Raw genomic sequence first — 14,306 nt, forward strand, 5'->3', positions numbered from 1 at the left:
ACGCGCCAGCATGTCTGTCCAGTATAGCGTTCAGGCTTCCCCCACTAGTTAGGCACAGGCACTCAGTGCCCAAGCTAGTAAATTTCAGCTCTTAGTGATTTTCAGCACATAGTAAGGGAGCCCCCAGTGCTATGCATTAGCCCAAAGTGAGTTCAGCTCGCAACCCTGTATCTAGAGTGCTAAGGGAATAAAAAATCACTCTGACATGCCACAAGTGAGAGAGGAGGAGGAACTAGTGTCTATTTTAGATCCACAAGGAGAACTGCACCACCAGGCACGATAACCATCACCGAACCTCTCTCCGTCACTGGGTTTGGAACCCAGATGTCCCTTGTCTAGGCAAGTGTCATTAATTTATTTGAAGACATTTTCTGTACAGAAGCAAGGTCCGTAGTTCCTCATATCACACAATCGGGTGGCAACACCTTATCATTATCTCCCGCCCCAACAATGAAAGAAATTGGAGATCCCAGAAATGTCAAAATAACCATTCCCAGGCTCCTTGCTGGCTCCTTGCTGGGTGTGCCTATGCAAATATTTGAGACCTCACATTCCGGACATTCTTTCCACACTTCCCATAATTCACCACCAGATGTCAGGGCACAGCTCATCCTGACTCTGCTTACACGAACAATGATTTGGTAAAAGTGTACTGCACAAATTACTTCAATAAAAAGACATAATATACAGACACGCAGCTGAGGAGGGCAAATGGCAATGAAGAGCCATGGGTTTTTGCACACTCTAAGTTATTTAAGAAAATAATGGGCCTCACACTGCAGACTCTACTCATGCCAAAGTCTCATTTACTTCACTCTAGAGGCGTTCTAGAGGTCGCACTGAGATTTGCAATTACAGCAGGGAACCAAAGCCCAAATCCAATGCCCATCAAAGCCAATAAAGAGATTCCTACTGCCTTCAGTGGATGTTGACTTCTAAGGTATTTAGGTGTTACTGTGCGCCAACTTCTAAGTGCCTAAGTCACTTTTGAGAGATTTAGTCTCCTAAATCAGTTAGGTGTTGCAACAGTGAGTACAGCAACATCTAAATACCATAAAAAATCTAGACCCAGATTCTTTTATTATATTTGAAAAATAATCTGTATCCCCACCAAAGTTCATTCATTTACACTTTGAGTAGAGAGTTATTTTCCGGTAGTAAATCTGTACTTCAGGAGAAAGGAGAAGCTAAAATGTCCTTCTGAAATTTAGACTTGCAATCTAGCATTTCCTTAGGATTCTTCTAGCTAATAAGTGGCTTGGTTCTAATGGTTCAGAGTTTGCATCCACAAAACTGTGGTCAGAACCTCAGATGGGGTGAGGCTCTGGCATATAATGTCCAAAATGTAAAATTATCTTTAAGTTGCATTTCAAAAGTGTAAGTCAGAGATTTCCCTATTTTAATGTATATATTTATGAATGGTGTTTGCCAATTTCCCCTGCATTTTAATATTAGTTTGGTTTGGTAATATACATATTATGACAATCTGAACTTTATAGTGATGAAGTATTGTGCTTTATACTGGAACCAGAGATGACCCTTGCCTGCCGATGCAGGGGAGAGGCGGAGTGAGGGCAGCTGGTTTCAGCAGTGTTACTGAGCATGCTCAGTCTGTGTGAGCATGCTCAGTACAAGCCTAGTAGCAAATACTGGGAAATTCAGCTTTAAATTTCCATGAGACAGAATTGTGATGAGATTTTGCTCAGATTCTGCACTGTGCCCATTTAGGTATTGCACTGCTAACACTGTGCAACATAATCCAGTGAATAGGGAACCAGACTGGGACTCAGGACATCTGGATTCTCTTTTTGGCTCTGACACTGACCTGCTGCATGACTCTGGCTGTGTCATTTCTCCTAGCTATACCTCTGGTTCCCCTCTCAAACTTCTCTCTTGTCTAGTTAGATTATAAGCAATTTTCGGCAGGAACTGTCTCTTACTATGTGTCCAGATTTTTGTTGGTACCTTTAGGTTTTACTATCACACAAATAAGGGAATGATAAAACAAAATAATAATAATTAATAGCAGACCCTGGGAGGTTCACCGCAGTTTTGTAGGGGGATCCTATAATGGAGTAGAGACAGTGCTGCAGCTTCTGTACTCTCCCCCCCACCCATGCCGTCAGTGGAGGGGGTATGGCTGGGACAAAAGTAGGGAAGGGGTGTGTGGGTCTCCTTCACACTCATCTGATCTATAGCTAGTTTTTGACACCTCCTGACCATTAAAGGTCAAAGGTCTCTCCAACTTGTAATTAATTATGATAGTTTAGTTTGCTTCTTCCCATGCTAATAAATCCCTTTAAATGGCCATTTGTTAGTATATACTGATTAACAGAAAAAAATGTTTAAAGAGACTTATTATTAGGAATATGTGAAAAGTTGTATCTCAAAGCATAATGCTGAAGTAACAGGAGGGGAATTGCTGATCGGAAAACATCCAGCTAATTATTTTTTTAAAGGCTACAAACCAAACCCAAACCAATTAAAATGAAACAAATGTCTGATTGGTTCAATGAAATTAGCAACATGGAGATGCCGGGAATGAGCACTCAGTACAAAAGAATTCATCCAGTCCCCAGAAAGAATCAAGAAATTCTTGAGATGGAAAGATCACAAAACAAGGTCATTTTCTGAATATCCTAAGACTTAATAATGTACACAGGAGAATGGGGGGTAAATACTCTGGTGGCTTAATGCCACTCAGATAATGGAGTTACGCCAGCAGAGATTTTGGTCCTGTATCTTTAATTTATCAAACACAAAGATTATTATTTTTGGATGTGAGAAGTTCCACAGATTATAAAATGTCAACAATAATCAGTTATTAAAGCAGATCACAATCTTCTAGATGACATATTCAGACAAACTCCCTGCAAAACACGCCCCCCTAGGTTTCAAAAAAGATACAGAGATACATATTAATTTGATAGGAAACATAGATCTAGGACAGATCTTAGTGTTACATTCAACAGTTCATAGCAGTGAACTGAAGGATAAAGAACGAATGTCTCAAGTATCATCAGTTCTAAAGTCAAATTAGGGCAGCCTGGAAAATGAAACAAGCTGTCCGAGCATTGCAGCATGGTTTCAAACAAACAGTCTGAGAAAACATAACTGGCATTTGAGAGAAGAAACTGCAGCTTGGAATGTCATTCTGTACAAAGGATACTTAAGCATAATATCAGACACCACAATGGCTGAAATACTACAATTAGTCCATGGTATGCACATGTATGCATTTGCAATGCAAAGGCAAGGGATGCCATGCTTCCAGATGGTCCTGAATTCAGAAAGCGATGCTCTAATATCCATTCTGACATTTGCACCAAACACAGATGTTGGGGCAGAAAAGAGGTGCAAGAGCCCTCAGCCTCAAAGGCGCCGTGGTAGATATCTCAGCCACAATGTCCCTAGTCTCACAGAGTATGTCTCTATTGCAACCCATGCTCTGATCACAGCCTAGGCAGACATATCTGCACTAGCACTGCGAAAAATAGCAGCATAGATAAGGTGGCACAGCCTTTGGCAATGCAAGTAGCTACCCATGTTCCAAAAGGGCTTGTACAGCCTGTGTTGAAGCCTGGACCATCACATTTACACTGCTATTTTAGCAATGCTAGCCCAGGCAAAGCTGGTGCAGGTATGTCTACCCAAGCTGCAGGGCCGGCTCCAGGCACCAGCCAAGCAAGCTCGTGCTTGGGGCAGCAGATTCTAAGGGGCAGCATTCTGTCCAATCCTAGGGTGGCACAGCTGCCTTTTTTTTTGGTTCACTGCTCCGGTCACCCTGTGCCCTGGTGTTTTTTTGTTTTGTTTTTTCTTTTGTTTCGCTGACGACTTTCAGTGCACCACTGTAGTGGGTGGCGGCACAGAGGAGGGGAATGCTCTGCTGGGAGAGAGCTGTGCACTCCGTTTGCCACAGCCAGTGCCAGGTCTGCAGCAAGCCGGGCAGCCTGCGTCCTTCCCTCCCCATCGACTGATGACTTTCAATTCACCTGCAGGTGGGAGCGGCGCAGAGCCCTCCCGGCAGGCGGCACCGCCGGAGGGGCTGAGCAGTGAATGTCCCAGCTGAAGGAAGCCCTGACCGCCCTCCTCCTCTCTCTTTTCCCTACGCTCCCTCTCCCTCACTCCCCTCCCCACCCCTCCCCCGCTAGCCAGGGCACGCACTCCGCTGCTCGGGGCATGTCTGCAGTGCAGGGAGTCCCGCTAGCCAGAGTGCAGCCGTCGCCCACCCAGAGACTCACCAGCTCAGCTGGGGAAGGAAGCCGCGAGCCACCAAGTAAGTGGCACCAAAAGTTTGCACCCTGGTTTTTTTGCTTGGGGCGGCAAAAAAGCCAGAGCCAACTCTGCCGAGCTGAAATAACTCCTTGGATTGCATTACAGACATACCTATAGTAACATTTCTTCCTCCCACCCTTTTGAGATGGTGCTCAGAGCTCCAACACCAAAAATCTCTTGGTACCTCTTTTGTTTAACTTTTTTTAGTTTGACGGCAGTGAAGAGAGGCACTGAAGTGTCCTTGAAATGAGGATTACTTGAGACCAAGGTGACAATAACAACAAGGACCTCGTACCGATTTCCGTGGCATCAATGAACACCTGCAGATTAAGTGAGGACCTACATGGCTTTTGGCACAGAGAAATCTTTGTCACTGTGAATGCTTCCTTAGTATCCAATTTCTTAGCTACCTGCAGAGCAAATGGCACCAATGATGGAACCAAATCACTGGGTTCCTAATAAGTGAAAAATCAGCCATTGCACTGTTGGAATTCTAGCATTGGCAGGCTCATGTCTTAAAGCTGATGTTCTCAGTGCCAATGAGATTTCAGCCCTACAGAAGACTTGGGTCCTATACTACTGCCCTGGAACCTGATCTATCTGCAGTGGACTTTGACCTCAGGACTGTCCCTGACTTTGACGCCAAAGATGGATTGCTGTGTCCCTTCATAGGGACAGATGACTGATCTGACATTGGAGCCAGCAACCTATCTGTGTGGGCCTGGGTGTGGAGGCTTTATGCACCATGCAGTGATATGAAGAAAGCTCTTCTCCAAGGCTGAACAAACAATCAATATGCTTCAGGAACATGAAGGCCCACAATCCACATCACTTAAATCTGCCCTGCTTATCTGAGTCCTTGGAGACCAGACCAGCCCTGACTGAAAGCTCTGAGCACCCAAGGCCCAGAATAAACTAAATGCCAAATCATGTAAACTATCTAATATTTGCTAACTAGCTAGGTACCTAATACACTAGAAATTAAGGGGGCTGTGGATCAGAAGTTGCTGCATGCACTGACAGAAGGTCATTACATCCACAGCTTGGCTTGGGAAAGAACAAATGTAGGTGCTTGGGGTCACATGACACTTTATAACCTCAACTCTAGACAAGGAGTGTTGCAAGATGGTGTTTGTTGGCTCTAAGAGGCATTGGTATCCTGAAATTCCAAGGGTCAGAGTCCGACGTCCCCCAAGTGGGAACATTCACAGGCAATTCATAAGGAGAAACAATCATTCTTGATTTAAGAACAATGAATTTGGACAGATGAAGAAGAGGCAAGATCATCTCTATGGTGATTTCAGGCAGCCTACCGCAGACTTCCACAATTATGGCTTTAATTACCTAAGCATTTCGACAACTGTTGCTTAGTGATAATTTGGCGGTACCTGATCATTTTAGTTAGGATTTAGTGATGACATAGTTTCACTTTACAACAAAAAACAACATAAAGAAGAGGTACAACAAAAAACAACACTTTACAACAAAAAACAACAAAAAGAAGAGGTAAAATTATGCTTCAATATTGCTCTGAAACACTGTCACTTTGTGGCAATTTGCAGGAGTAGCACATCACATCACAGTGCAACCCAGATCACTTCTGGAGACTAGGCGTGGTGCTAGAAATAGATTACGGTTCAGAAGAAAGGGGTAGGAGGGCTCTTCTTTTGTCAAAGCAGTCCACCCATCCCTGCTACAGCCCAGTATCTGTGGCCGAAGAGATGAAAGCAGGGGATTAATTGAGGATTAACAGTGCTTTAGGCCACTCACTGAACTCCTACTGTGTTTCATCTCATCATCTAAAGCCCTTGTGGGTTTTCACCCCTTCCTCCAAAACACAACCAATGAATTCTGTCCTGTAACTCCTTCCAGCTACCCAAGCCAAACTTTTTACCTCACTACTTACCACTCAGTGGGCCAGATTCCTCTCTCGGTTACCATTGGTGTGAATACAGAGTCTCTCCATTGATTTCAGTAGAGTTGTACATGCCACCAGTTCTGCATGAAGAACAGTTGCCAGACTCTGCCTTTGATATGTGCAGCTCACTTACAAAAGGGTAACTCTTTAAAAAACAATCCCCATGTTGTCACTGGAGCACAGGGCAGACCGAAACAAAGGAGAGGTGGGTAATAACCTCCTCCTGAGCTAAGGTGCTCATAAGGGATTGTCTCATGGTTCTGGCACACTGCACTCTCAGGAAACAGGAGTTAGCTTGCAGTGGCTTCTAAAGTGTCACAAAGCTGGTCAGTGGAGCAGGCGTATCAAGATAGGGTAGAGAGATGACAGGAGAAGAACATCAGTGAGCAGGGAATACAGTAAGGCTATAACAGCAGGGGTTCTAAAGGCAGAGAGAAACTTCTGGCAGGACCACATTGCTGCAACCGAAGAAGGCAAGGCCTCCGGTGCTGCCAAAATCAAGATAGCAGTGTTGGGCAAGATAGGTTCATGGCCCTGCCTGATGCTCCCTTGACTGAGAAGGGGTTAGTACTGGGTTGTTGGAGGAGTCATCTTATGAGAAAAGAGAAAGAGGGATGCCAGCAGCAGCAATACCAAGCCTTGATGAGGAAGTTGAGCTCCCACCTTTCAGTTTCACACTAAGTATTATTTGCCTGTAGTATCTGTCAACATAGACAATATCAGCTCAGCAGCCACACACACATTTCACCATCTGTGAGTGAAGACGGGACAGTGTGTAAAACCCAGGCGCCTTCCCTGGGAAGTTTCCACCTGTTGTTTTGGCTGTTCTGGGTCTGAGCTGGTTATGGCTCCAGAAAGACTATGCAAGGCCCTTTTATTATCCCATGTGGCAGCCACAGAAAACAAACCTCTCTATGTAAAGAACTACCTCATCTTTTGGGTTTCTAGGTTGAAGTAAAAAGATGAAAGGGATTTTTCTTAGGAATTGTGTTAACGTCCTGTGAGAGCACACGTTAGCACAGAAGTATCTGGAAGTACACTTAGAAATTCTGTAACTTAGTGGTGGGGAAGGGCTGGCTGTTTGAAGGGGAAAAAGGAGGATAGTGTAACATAACTAGCTGTTGCTCTTAAATATGTTAATATTGTTATACTTCTTGATTTAATAAACAAATGCACCCAGAGAGGACTGGCGCCAGCTGGCAGTTTTACCAAACAGCGCCCTACCTATTAACCCTTTTAACTAAACAGTAAATGTTATTACTTTCACCCTGATAATAATGCCTGCATCTGTAATTTTCACTCCATGCATTTGAAGAAGTGGGTTTTTACCCATGAAAGCTTATGCTCAAATAGATCTGTTAGTCTTTAAGGTGCCACCAAACTCCTCATTGTTTTTACTTTCTCCTTGCTATTTCTGAATTTAGGACCACACAGATACAAGAACAGACAAACATGACCTGCTACAGTGGGATTGTGAAGAGGCAGAGGGCCTGTCAATAGAGATCTACTGTAGTCCCATTGAGGTCAGTGGAACTGCTCACATGATTAAAGTTACTCCTGAGTGTAAGTGTTCACAGGATTAGGCCTTACAGGAAAACAACAAACTTGCTGGAGACCTTCTGCTCAGCAGTTGCAGCTGGCTAGGTGCCAGGCTCAGCACACAGACAGGAAATGATGGGCAGCTCTGCATTGTCGTTTTTTAATGGCGGCAAACCTCAACTTTATATGAAGGTCTTCAGGAAAATCAGGGAACTGGTAAAAACAAATTTGAGTTGTGATCTGAATTTTGGATAATACAAAGATTTGCATATTTTGAAGACTAAATACTTCACATATTATTCGCTTCTACCATATCATCTGAGGTGAATAGTCTGATAGTTTTCTATTCAAACTATACCTTCCACATTCACACTAAGAGCACAGCAGAACTGTTTAAAAATGGATTAACTAATACAACTGCATAAATATGTCACGTTAAGCCATTTCAATAACCATGTCAGCACATCTACATTACCCCTCTTCAAGCAGTACACCTGTTCTGGAATGGATGAAGTAATGCGAATATAAAGAAGCATCCCAGGAGTTCTGATCCCATTTCCCCATCTGACCATTTCAGCCCTACTTTTTGATACTTTTTGCAACAAAGGAATTTATTTATTTGGATTCTTTTAGAGATCTTAAACCAAATTAGAATTATTACCACCAAATTAAGTCATATTTTCTTCTTATAACAATTGGTGACATAAGAATTACCTCCCTGAATTCTAACACATTTGGCAATAAAGATCAAAGGCACACAATTAGGTTCCTCTCCTCCTAGTTATTGTTTCAAGCAACCACTAGGTAAGGGAAGAACAAAGACACATACATTTAGAAAACTGAGGGCTAAATATTTAGACAAAAATTGAAAAATAAATTAACTAGGTTTTCACACATAATTGCCAAAACAAAATGCATTACTTTAACAATAATAGAAAACCACATTGAAAGTAAAATCAGCTGTCTTATTCTCTTTTCACTCATAGCAACATACTGTTATAGGTTGGGCTAAACCTCATTGAATCTGGCAGGTGCAACTGATGTCCGTCATTTAAGATAGTAAAAACAGTTAAGCTCCTTTATGAAATAATATCAGTGTCCACTCACAACAAAGGCATGTCCAAGGCCACTCGGAAATGTGAATTATGTGGGCAAAGGCCTTCACCAAGTATTGGCTGAATGAATGTGGGTGGTTACTGGTGGAGGGGTGTATGAGTGTGCCTTTTCAAGCATATTATGCAATTCACAATAGGAGGAGTCTGACACACATTTTCACACAGGGCTAGAGAGAAAGCTAGCCCCATACTCATCCAACAGCAGCTGCTGCAGTCCTACAGATTGGGCCTGGCTGTTGTTCCGGGTGTTGCGATGTGGCACTGCAATCCCATGTACCATGCCATAATGCCACACACTCAAAATTGACCCAGTCGCCCCTCTGTCATGATGGAAGAGTGGCCAGGCTCCAGGTGGCAACGCTCAGAGTGGGGAGCTGGGCTGAGCGTTGGGACAAGAGCCGCCATTGCCAGGAGAATGCATGGTGGGCTTGCTGTCCAGTCCACCACAACTTCACCTCATCTGGACGCAAAACTTGATCTTGGCACTAGAGGCAGGGAAGACAATAAGAAAAGCATACAGAAACTGAAGGAAAAGGAAGCTACAGACACAGCCTGGATAAGCATGGTGTGTGGCCTTGAGAGAAGCTAGAAAGAGGATTTTGGGGCCTGGCTAAGAGAGGCAGAAGTGGCTGTAGCTTTTTTGCCACCCTAAGCACAGCAGTCAGGCAGCCTGCGGCGGCTTGCCTGCAGAGGTCCCTAGTCCTGCAGATTCAGCGGCTTGCCTGCAGGAGGTCCCTGGTCCCTCAGATTTGGCGTACCCGCCGCTGACTTGCCGCTGAATCCGCAGGACCGGCAGACCTCCTGCAGGCAAGCCGCCAAAGGCTGTCTGACTGCCACCCTTGCAGGGACCAGCAGGGCACTCCCCGTGGCTTGCCACCCCAGGTACGTGCTTGGAGCGCTGGTGCCTGGTCCAGCCGCTGAAGAGAGGATTGGCAGCTGTTGTTTGGTTCCTCCTGTGTTCAGGGAAACAGGACTTTGCACATTCTTTGTAAACAAACAAGACTGCACTAAGATACCTAACTCTCTCATCAATTTCTCCTCCTAACTGGGCCAACCTACAAAACCCAGACTCAAAAGGCGTAACAATAGTTAGGGCCTAATTAAAATGTGGCACATCAAAAAGAAATACTTTTTTACACAATGCACAATTAAACTGTAGAACATATTGCCATAGAATGTTGTTGAAGCCAAAAATTTAGCAAGATTTAAACAGGGATTCAATATTTGTATGGAAAACAAGAATATCCACAGCTTTCAGTTAATGCAAACAGACAATTTGGAAGAGACATAAGCCCTCAAGTTTGTGGGTGAAAACTAATCACTAACTAATGGAGATTAGTTAGGAGACCTAATATGGGGGCGAGGGGTGGGGAGAGCATATTATCCCACATTTGCCTAATGCGAGGTTTTTTCTGAGAAATCTGGTGTTGGTCAGTCTTGGAGACAGGATACTGAACTAGATGGACTTTGGGTCTGACCTGCCTGACAATTCCTATGTTTCCAATCCTGTCACAAAAAGAACAAGAGTACTTGTGGCACCTTAGAGACTAACAAATTTATTGTAGCATAAGTTTTCATGCCACAATGCCATAAGATTTTGTACAATGCCACGAAAGCTTATGCTTCAATAAATTTGTTAGTCTCTAAGGTGCCACAAGTACTCCTATTCTTTTTGTGGATACAGACTAACACAGTGACTACTCTGAAACCAATCCTGTCATAATTATTCACAAGGAATTCTTAATGTTGTAAACAGTTTAATTGAGTTTAATGGGAATAGGTCTGTGTCTGAACAAGAAAAAGAGAGCCTGCATGTAAATGAGTGTGCAAGGGGAGTCTGTGTGTGCTGAGACATTAGCCATATTTATCAGACCACTGCCAACCAGCTTTTATATTCTTAAATTACACCATCAACAAACAACACGCCACAAAACCAATACAGATTGTCCAAAATATATCTGGGGATAAGAATCAAAAGAAAAATACAAAAGAGCCCTGAAACCCTAGTCATAGATAACTTGAACAAATGCTATGACCAACAGGCAAATGACATAAACATCGATGCAAAAGACCTACACAGAGTTCTCAACAGAGCATCAAAGCAACCCCTAACCATACAACCAGCAAAAGAAGACTGAAAATTCAAAAAGAAAAAACAAGAAAAAAGTTAGATATAGGCTATCGTAAGCAAAAGGGAAAAACAAAGGAACTCTCCAACTTAAAACACTGAAACAAACACTTGAAGTTAAGATATCTCGCACTCACCACACCACAGAACTACTAATTCGTGCTTACATGGGAATAATAATAACAAAAATCCCATTTAAAAATATTTAGCACAAATCAAAGATGCATTGGGTAACAATTTCTATTGGCAAACCTGTAAAGAATTTAAACCCAATAAAAAAGAAAAACTTTAGGAATTCAAAGTAGTGAAATATGGACAAAACAATTCTTTCCAAGACCTATATGAAGAAATCCAACCCCAAACCTTATTCAAGAACACAAGAGAATAATTTTTAAAAAGATTTGACTTGAAGATGCAGTTTAAAACCACCAAACCATCCTGAAGACCCCTTTTACAATACTCAAACTCAAGAAAACTCTTCAGAAAAACAAATTCAGAAAATCATACAGACCAGATAATATAGGTAATATTTACAAAGACACTAATGGCAGTTAGGTGCCCAGCTTGCATTAGCAGTCTGTAGGAACTAGGTGCTTGGCTGCCATTTTTGCCTTTGTAAATTTATTTCCATCTCAAATTGATACTGAAATACAACATAGAAATCATTTAGAAAGCCTTTTAAATTTTTAGCCCAACCTCCGCAATGTTGACACTTCCCTCAGAAAAGGTCAGAGGGACTAAACATTCAAAAAGCAGAAAGAGAGAGACCCTTAACTCAGACAGTCTCAGAGGGCGTTATATTACCAACAACATCATCAACTGTTCTGTAGCACCACAATGAAAACAATAATACATTTTAGTCTAGCCAGTAACTATGTAATAATAAAAAACCAAACTGTATTAAGCCGCTGATTGCATTTCACCCAGCAGATGATCAACAAACATATTTTAAAAAAAAGGAAATGAGAGTTTTCTGTTTCATATAACTTTTTAAAAAGCTTTTAATTCAGTCTGGCACCCAGGATTGACTCTTAAATTGATACTAACTAGAATTAGTGAGAAAACATGACACTGTATCAATCTACCAACCTATCAACTACAGAAGAAAAATAAACAATTTGCAAACAGCGCTCAGGCAAGAGAAGGGAATAACTCTGGGATGTAATCTGAGCCTAAGCCTTTTCAGCATAGCTATAAATGATTTATCGACTCTGCTGGAGCAGTTCGCAAATTCAAGACTTCCACTAAACAACACAGAGATAGATTGTCTAGTTTTGCTAATAACCCGGTCACACTATCACTCATACAAGATCATCTGTATGTATAGTGCCATCTGGTGACTGTAGATAATGTTACAGTCTCCAAACAAAATCACACCGCCAGAAATGGACTGAAATACATGGGCTTTATGTGTTCACTTGGGAAAATACAACAAAACTGAGATATTTGGACAGATAAAAAACAATCGTAAAATTTTATTAGGCATAAATTGAACACAGTCTAAATTATAAATACATAGGCAGTACTGCCAACCCTGAAAGTTCAAAAATAATGTGTCTTGTCTATGTAAGTGGTTTCCTACATAGAGGTCTTAGATTGTAAAATCTGTAGGGCAGTGACTACTGACTAGTATACTATCTAACACAATGGGGCCCCATCTCAGCCCGCATCACCAGGGGCCACCACAATACTAATACCTAATAACAAAAACAGCTTGCTATTCTAATGTCCAAACTACAATAGCACATAAGCTCAAATTATCACAAATGCTCAGACTTTTCACTAAAAATAAGAAGTAATGTTGAGACTGGTAGGTCTCACCTACATGCTAACTGATTCCCATTTTGGATTTCAGGAAGGAATTTTCCCCCAGGTCAGTGTTTTGCCTTCCTCTGCAGTACAGGGCACGGGCCACTTGCTTGTTGAAGTAGAGTAAATGATGGATTCTCTATAACTTTTAAAATCTTTAAATTGAGATTTGAGGGCTTCGGTAACTCAGCCAGAGGTTATGGGCCTATTACAGGAATGGGTGGGTGAGATTCTGTGTCCTGTGATGTGTAGGAGATCAGACTAGCTGATCAAGATGGTCAGTTTTGGCCTTAAAGTGTATGAGGGAGTAAGAAAGCTACAGCAGAGATAACATGTTTTACGCAGTGTGATACTAACAGCAACGGATGGAAAGTGTTAGAAAAGTGTGAAATATGAGAGCTGACAGAAATGTTTCACATTTCAATTAGAAATTTGAAAATTTGGGTGGGGGGAACTGGTGGCCTGTGCATCTGTCTCCATTGGTGGAGTCTGATTATACTGAGGCCATGGTGGATGTGTCTCTCTTAGTGGGAGGAGGCGATGTGTGGGGACAAGTGTCTGTGTCAGTGGGAGGAGTCTATGGTGAAATATGTGTCTCATATGAAGGAGTCTGGGGGGGATGCATTGGGGGAGGGGAAGGTGTTAGCATAGGGGACCCGGGGTGCATTAGTGGGGGGTGTTGGTGTCAGGGGGTTCTGAGTGCATTGTGGGGGTTGTTGGCCTCAGGGGTCTCTGAGGACAAGGTGGGGGCAGTGTCAGGGATCTTTGGGGGGGGTTAGAGGAAGGTTGGTGTCTTCAGACACCATGGGGATGTCAATGCCAGAGGTCTTGGGGGGTGTCAATGGTCTCTGGGGATAGTGTGGGGATGTGTTGGTGCTGGGGAGTATCTGGGGGCATTGAGATGAGGCAGGAGGGGTCTCTGAGAGCACCATGTGTGGTGTTGGTGTGGGAGGTCTCCAGGGCATTGTGAGCGAGGTGTCAGGAGTCTCTGGGGCAGGGGTGGCTCCAGCACCAGCCCGCCAAGCGCGTGCCTGGGGCGACAAGCCACAGGGGGCGCTCTGCCAGTCGCCGCAAGGGCAGCAGGCAGGTTGCCTTCAGCGGCATGCCGAAGGCAGCCTGCCTGCCCTGCTTGGGGCGGCAAAATACCTAGAGCCGCCCCTGATCTGGGGGCATCATCGGGGTGTCAGGGAGTGTCTCTGAGGGTGTTAGGTGGGTGTCAGGGTTTCTGGGGGTGTCATGGGCGTGTTGGTGTTGGGGGGTGTTTCTGAGGGTGTTAGGCGGGTGTCGGGGTTTCTGGAGGCATTATGCGGGGTGTCTCTGAGGGTGTTAGGCAGGTGTCTGTGGGGGTGTTGGTGTCAGGGGGGTGATATGGGGATGTCAGAGTCGGGGTGTGAGGCAGGTGTCTTGGGGAGATATGGCAGGGTCGGAGTCGGGTTGTGAGGCGGGTGTCGGGGGCGATATGGGATGTCGGAGTCTTGGTGTGAGGCACGTGTCGGGGGGGTGAGGTGGGTGTTGGGGGGCG

The sequence above is a fragment of the Chelonoidis abingdonii genome, chromosome 17, assembly GCF_003597395.2.
Source record: "Chelonoidis abingdonii isolate Lonesome George chromosome 17, CheloAbing_2.0, whole genome shotgun sequence".
In the NCBI taxonomy this organism is placed as follows: Eukaryota; Metazoa; Chordata; order Testudines; family Testudinidae; genus Chelonoidis; species Chelonoidis abingdonii.